The 8,152-nt window shown below is 33.0% G+C and overlaps 1 non-coding gene across 1 annotated transcript; it reads left to right on the top strand.

The window, feature by feature from the left end:
• Window positions 1–1,684: 1,684 nt before the first annotated feature.
• Trnaq-uug (transfer RNA glutamine (anticodon UUG)) lies at window positions 1,685–1,756 on the top strand. Its single transcript has one exon. It is a non-coding gene; the product is annotated as a tRNA-Gln (tRNA).
• The last annotated feature ends 6,396 nt before the right edge of the window (window positions 1,757–8,152 follow it).

Raw genomic sequence — 8,152 nt, 5'->3', positions numbered from 1 at the left:
TAAAAGATCTAAGCATAGAGATAGTCGGTAGCATTTTTGTATACAATGTGAAGAAGTAAGCAATTAAATAAATTACAATTTTTAATTGTTTGTCATAGAATTTAAATGAATCAAAAGCTACCACTGGTTGGGAATATTGATACCCAGTGGTCAAATTAAATTACATATTCATTTATTATAGGTATATATATATATATATATGTTTTGATGCCCTATATCTCAAGAGGGCGAAACAAGGTATACCCACTTTCCTATACCAATAAAAGAAAGCAATTCATAATAAACGTTAAAAAAAGATGTTTTAAAGAGTTAAGTTGAAAAGTCCGAGCCTTATTATTTATATTGTGATATTCTTTTTATCATTTTCAATTTTGGAACGGCGCCAAAAATTTGAAAGATCTTATATACATACATGACTGTTGATTACCACAATACCAACATAAGAAAAATAATATTTCGTTTTCCAGTTATAAGGCAAAGAAAACTTAATAAATATTCTTTCCAAGTTATATGAATTCATTTAAATTCAGCAACGCTGTTTCTATTGCCATTATATAAATTATTGAAATCGCTTGGACATCCATTATAGTAACTTTAAATAACATAACAGGTCGAGAACATCTCATACATAGTCATTATATCTAGTTTGTAATAAAAATAGATTTATTGCAGCACAATGCAGGAAATAGCGACTATTATTATGCAAGCTGGTACCAATACGAGGGCAGCCTCCTTCGGGGTCGCTCGTATTTTCCTCTTAATTGTAAATTGCTACGATGTCTCTACTGGGAAGTTTGTATGGTCACCTTGGGCTATGTCTCTCAGAACATATAGTGCGGGAAAAGGGTGATGGGCTACCTGATGTAAAATAAAAATTAAATATTACCGATTCTTTACATCGCCTATGTGCCGCCTTGAAAACTAAGATGTTATGTCCCTTGTGCCGGAACACAACTATATTAGTATTGCTGTTTGACGGTCGTATACCTAATACCGTCTGGGTACCACCTAGTGGGTGGTTGCACAAAGCCCTACCACCAGTTAAATAACAATAATAACATTTTGCATACGCTTGGGATTTATATATTTATTTAATTTAGTCAACAGTTGCATACTTGTTTAATAACTTAAAAAATACTTAGCGAACTGATGATAGCTTTAAATTTATATCAACCGTTTAACTTAAACATTTAAACGTCCTTATAAGAACCAACTATTGTATAAGTACATCGTTACTAAACAGCCTGTAAATTTCCCACAGCTGGGCTAAGGCCTCCTCTCCCTTTGAGGAGAAGGTTTGAAGCATATTCCATAAGGCTGCTCCAATGCGGGTTGGTGGAATACACATGTGGCAGAATTTCCTTAGACACATGCAGGTTTCCTCACGATGTTTTCCTTCACCGCCGAGCACTAAATGAATTATAAACACAAATTAAGCACATAAAATTCAGTGGTGCTTGCCTGGGCTTGAAACCGAAATCATCGGTTAAGATGCACGCGTTCTAACCACTAGGCCATCTCGACTTTTACACTGTAATAAATTAATTATTAATTCAGCCTAAATAAACAGTGTGAGTGTTTTTACAACTGCTGTCAGTTATTAATTCACATTATACAAAGACATTGACTACTATAAAATACAATTTAAAAAAAGCAGACGAGTAATATTACTGTCACATAACGAGGTTCCATGGTGTAATGGTTAGCACTCTGGACTTTGAATCCAGCGATCCGAGTTCAAATCTCGGTGGAACCTGTTTTTTGTTTCTAATATTTGAATGTTAATTGTTAATTGTGAATATATTTCCACAGCAAATAACGTAAGTCGAAATTGAATTAGTAATAATAAACAATTACTGTACATTTATCTATAAAACACAAATTTTAAAATAAAAATTATAAAATGTATCGCTTTTAATATTAAACTTAATAGTATTTTAAGGTATTATGACAGTACAGAGTCGAAGGAAACAGTGCTCTATTATATTAATCTGGCCCCATGCACTATTGAAGAGAAGCCGAGGAGACGCTCCCCAGCCACTAGCGGAACACACCACAGGCACCTTGGATACTTTTTGTCGGAACAATCCCGCGTCAAATCTGTGCCAAAAACGACAGAATATCTGAAGCGAGCTCAAAAAAGTGTGAGATATTTGCTCAATTATTTCCTACATATAATAACAAAAGCCCTACCAGCTAAATAAATTTTCATTTCAATTGAATTGAGTTGAATTAGAGAAATTATGGGCTTATAAGTAGTTCCTGACGTAAATTCCATTACATTGGTAAAAAACAAAAATATACTTCATTCAAATAGGCTCTTGGATATAGGCAAACAGATCCTACCAAAAATAACCGGCATAAATTCAGCAACCATTATTTTTCATTATCATCATCATAAATTAAATTAAGTATAATCATACAGAATAATTTACAAATCATTTAAATATTTTGCAAAAATATTAAATGATAAAATTTAAGGTCATCTACACTAAACAGTGGTACAGCTTAGAGGACAGATATAATTAGCATGAAAATAATGCAACATTAAGGAACTGATAAGACTTATCTAATATATAACAGTATTGACACTTGACATGCTATACAGGGTTATTGGTAATTCGACGTATTCCCGTTAAGAGGTGATAGGGGTGATTAATTGCGATGCAAAAGTGAACCATTTTTGAGTTATCACGTTTTTTAGATTTTTTCAAAATAAGTCAAAATTGCAACTTCAGAAATTTATTAAAAAAAAGTATCAATTAAAATCTATTTTTTTTTTCTTCTGATTTATAAAAACGATTAAAGACTGGATATTTTTCAATATTTAAACAATAATTATCGGTCCAAATTTAAAAATGCGAGACGGAAAACGATATTATTTCAATATATTTTTTATTTTTTCCCTCAAATATGCCTGAAAAACAAGAAAATACATTATGAAACTTGTTCTGCAGATTATTTTAAAAACATAATCGTTTACTTAGCTTTCGGAAAATGTATAAAAACTAGGAATTTATTTCAAAGCAACCGATATAAAATGATCAGAAAAGACGCTGGTGGAAATTCGTATTCGAACATGAATTCGTAGATACTAAAGGTCGCTCTTTAAAATTCCCACAAAATTGATTTAAAATAATAACCAATTTAAAAAAACTTACTTATTTACTTAACTTACTTACTTAATACAAATTTAAAATAAAATTTAGATACATAAACAGTTCAGTAGCTAAATTACAATTAAGATGTTTTGTATTATCATTTTAATGATGTGCACGTTATTTACGAAGAGGATGCTGAAAGAAGTGTTGCTTTCTGTAAATTCATGCTTAATGAGGATTTAGAAGATGCATCGTTTTTTTAACTACTTACGACTGTATTCGGAAACGGTGTAACTTGAGCTATAAATGTTAACCATCTTAATATTGAAACGACACTTAACTCAACTCTGTTTATAAATATAAACTGATTAAGCTAAAAACATATCGACAATACAGCAATTATATTTATCAGAGAACATATAGATAAGCTAGCACTCATATATAAAACAAGTCGTATTATTATTGAACTCCTTAAGAGAAACCAGTTATAAATATGTAACCGACTGTACAAAGTTGGCTGACATATAGGAGCAGTATATTAACAAAGCGTTTACCAAACATTGTAATCCAACACGTATAACCAAGTTACGCAATTACAATATTGTATGTTCTAAATAGATACACAAGTGACACGCGCGAGTCCACGTGGAAGTGCACGTTGCACAAAGCGTGCGCGAGCGCAGATAAACTAGCACGCTGAAAATTACATGTTTCAATCATTGATCATTAGACAAAATGTGCAATTTTAAGACATTGAAGTATCAATTAGGAGACGGTTATTTTCTGTAGTGACATTTTACTGTTTCAGTAATATTGTTATTCATAGTCATTATTAACTGCAACTAGAAAATAGTTTGTTGCTCATGTGAAACATCTCTTGGCAACTTATGGGTACAATCCACTCATATGACAGCATGATTATATCTTACTATATTTGGGAACAAATTTGTATAAATTTAGAAGCTATTTGTATCCAGTTCGAAACATTATATTCGATATAAGATTTTAAATGAACATGGTTATTATTATTACTAAAAGTATTTAAAACGGGATATTTACCATGTCTTTTATTTTTATTTGGTGGAGCTCGATATTTCGACATTATCTACGAATGTCTTGTTCACGAGACCACCAAATAAAAATAAAGGACATGGTAAATATCCCGTTTTAAATACTGTTAATTATATTCGAGTTTTAAATGTGAAGACTAGAGAGTTTCGTTAGAGTCACAGCTGCCTTAGTTGTGAACTGAATAGTATCTCCACACTCTCCGACGAAAACTACACTTCTTTGTCTATTTTCCATTTGCATTTTCTCTTTTTACCAAAATTCTGCACACGAACAATTTCTTCGAAGCTCTTGGTATTTTGAAAAATATGCTTGATTGTTTTCACCTGGAATACGAATTAAATCGAATCGTCGTGAATATTTATTTAAGTATCTTAATTTGCTTCGTGTACTAAATGGAAGTAGTCATTCGTCAAATAAATAAAAATCTACTTAAACAGTTGTATCAAATACTCTGTGAGGCAAAATGTTTCTCTTTAAAATAAGTGTGTTGGAAACTTCCCTAATCGGCAGCACTAATAACATGGCACTCTGCCCAGATTGGCTTACATCAGTTCAAAATCAAATCCGTTCTTTATTATCAATATTGATTCCAATATATCTTGGCCAAAGTGACTATTGGCCATACGAACTTGATACAAAGGAAACATTTGTAAAATAAATTAAGAATATATTTTTGTGGCAACTACAATAAAAAGAGGCACAAAAAAGACTGCTTGAAAATATTAGACGTGACCAAAGGTATTTGATCAAATATTGGACCCAATAGAATATCAAATTAAACGTAACAAAATTGGCAGGAAAAGTGAAAATAGCTTATCCCAAACATTGTAAATTGGAACGTGTATAAATCGAATAAAGGCCACGTGAAACTTAAATATTCCGAAATGGTTTAGTTGCGTAACATAACTAACAATGTATGAATTCCTTTTTTATTCGAAATTAATGATTTTTTAATTGTACCATAAATATCTAGGTAAATATAGGATTGAACAGGAGTAGGATAGAAATTAACAGGGATAATTAGACATTTTTGATATCAGCAAAAACAAATTTTAAAATTAGATTGTTTGTCAACAATTTGGAAACTAGCTGGGATGGAAGATATTCGTGATTTTACAATATCCATAGTACTTTCGCAAACATGAATAAATTTTTAGAACACCTGTAAATAACCTGTTACTTAAATACTGATTGCCCTTTATCTTAATGTATATCTCCATTGAATTTGTTAGTGTAGACAAATACATATTAGAATTTTTAAATCATCCTACGACATATAAAGGCTTTATTTCTGTAATATCTAAGATAAATACTTATTAGAATGAGGACTTAAAAATGCATATGCACAATAAAAATTGCAACTGTCATACATACATACATACAAATCGTTATCGCGTGGCGCGATGACAAGAATGTGAGCATTTCCCCGTTGAATCATATTTCCGATTCAATAGGCTAAGAATTGACCTGTAATGCGATGCAAATATTTTTAGCGTTATTTTAATTTTATATAAATATGTTTGTAGTAGGGCTTTGTGCAAGCCCGTCTGGGTAGGTACCACCCATTCATCAGATATTCTACCGCCAAACAGCAGTACCCAGTATTGTTGTGTTCCGGTTTGAAAGGTGAGTGAGCCAGTGTAACTAAAGGCACAATCACAAAACATCTTATTTCCCAAGGTTGGTGGCGCATTGGTGATGTAAGAAATGGTTAATATATCTTACAGCGCCATTGTTCGGTGGCCCATATGCTCGTCCGTTAACCTATATCATTAAAAAAATTAAATAAAAATATACATATACATATTCAACGGGGAAATGCTTACAGCATTCTTGCCACCATTCCACTCGGTCATGATTTGTACAGTAACAATTTTATAATTTTTATTTGTAATGTTAACGTTAATAATTTTTACGTAAATTAATAAACTCTCACTGTACCTACAACATAATGTATTATATATAAATAATTATTTGTATTTATGTAACCTTACGACCTACCCTGATTATGTATTGAAGTCTCAGGTTGGGTAGTTTGCAAGAGATGGGGTATTAATCGCAAGACCATATCAATCAATAACATATCAAGCCTCTATTTAGTTATTTTACATTATAGAGTATATTAATAATAATCTTATGTTAATAATAATAAGGTAGGAGTTTGTTTGTTTGATCGCGCTAATCAGAAACTATCAGGCCGATTTAATAAGATCATTTTGCGTTACATAACCAATTTATAAAGAACTTATATAAGAACGTCCAACGCGATTTAAACTACACGGAGCTTAGTTAGATAATTATTAATTTTGGAAATATCTTCTGGTAAAAGCTCGTCATTGTCCAGTTATACATACATGTATACGGATACATTATACGGATTTCTATACATAAATCCATATAATGTATCAGCGTGGTCGAATACGCTCCTTACCTTCTACTCAAACGGAGAGGCCTTAGCCTAACAGTGGAGTATTGACAGACTTTACTAATTCATAACAAGCTGTCTTCTAAGTCCTAATGTGTCGTTAACACAACTCCTAGTAAACTTTTATAATACCTACGGATTTAGACGAAGACATCTTTTCTATTTTGCCAAGATCCGTAAGATATCTAAAATGACCGAAATATTTTTTTGTTTTTTAAGTGTATTAGCGGCTAGTGACTCGGTGGTAAATCTAAACTTGCCCTCTAAACTCAATATTTCAAATAGCTTTTTTTATCATTCCACAAGTTTGGCAAGAGTATTGTTTATATACTATTCTTAAAATAAAACGAATGTATTATAGCATCTCCCACACAAAACACAGTGACTATTTTTGTCTTCAATCAGTTTCGAAGTAAATTTTGTACGATATCATTTTTATGATGCAATATTTTGAAATTCACTACCGATTGAATTTCTATTTAAAAATAAAAATATCATCCTCTGACTATCCCGATGCTGAGCTAAGTCTTATCCCGCACGCTGTATCAAATGGGGGATACGAAGGTCGTACATGGCAAAATTACATCCGTGACCGCTATCAATTATTACAAATTTTTGAATAATCTTCATTTAAATCAGTTAAGATCAATGTGCTCTACCCACTGGACCGTCTCTATTTAATTAGAGATATAAAAAAGAGATGGCCCAGTGGTTAGAACGCGTGCATCTTAACCGATGATTTCGGGTTCAAACCCAGGCAGGCACCACTGAATTTACATGTGCTTAATTTGTTTATAATTCATCTCGTGCTCGGCGGTGAAGGAAAACATCATGAGGAAACCTGCATGTGTCTAATTTCAATGAAATTCTGCCACATGTGTATTCCACCAACCCGCATTGGAGCAGCGTGGTGGAATATTCTCCATACCTTCTCCTCAACGGGAGAGGAGGCCTTAGCCCAGCAGTGGGAAATTTACAGGCTGATTATGTTTATTATGTATAAAAAACAATAATTTCGATTTATATAAAACACACAAAACAAAACATAGTTAAACATATAAATGATGATGATGATGTCGCCCTGATTGATTTCAGCCACGGCGGACTTAATACAGAGCACAAGTGTGTGCATAAACACAGTTTCACTCATAAAACGATGGAACGGCCAATCTGACACAATCGAAAAGAGTTCAGGCGCAGAATTAACAGCTTCACGTGCTTTCCGAGGCACGGGTGTGTACACACTTCCAACTACTAGACTCCGAGCTGTTACTGAGAATTTTTCGATAGAAAAACCCGACATGTGGTTTGATTATTGACCAATTCTCCTCCAATGATTATAACCATTGGAGGATTAGCCCGTGGCAGTGTGCTGGTCACATCTGTAGAACTGATAGCGTTGGAGCAAGAAGGTTCTAGAGTGGAAACCGTTAATCGGCAAGCGTGGTGTAGAACACCCTGTGACACGTGGATGAGAAGGGCTGAAGATCGGGCTCAGTGGCGCGCCTTGAGGGAGGCCTACGTCCAGCAGTGGAATAATACAGACTGATCATGA

The sequence above is a fragment of the Vanessa tameamea genome, chromosome 26, assembly GCF_037043105.1.
Source record: "Vanessa tameamea isolate UH-Manoa-2023 chromosome 26, ilVanTame1 primary haplotype, whole genome shotgun sequence".
Taxonomy (NCBI): Eukaryota; Metazoa; Arthropoda; class Insecta; order Lepidoptera; family Nymphalidae; genus Vanessa; species Vanessa tameamea.
Note: the sequence above shows the minus strand (reverse complement) of the source record. Positions and strands in the feature narration are given on the sequence as shown.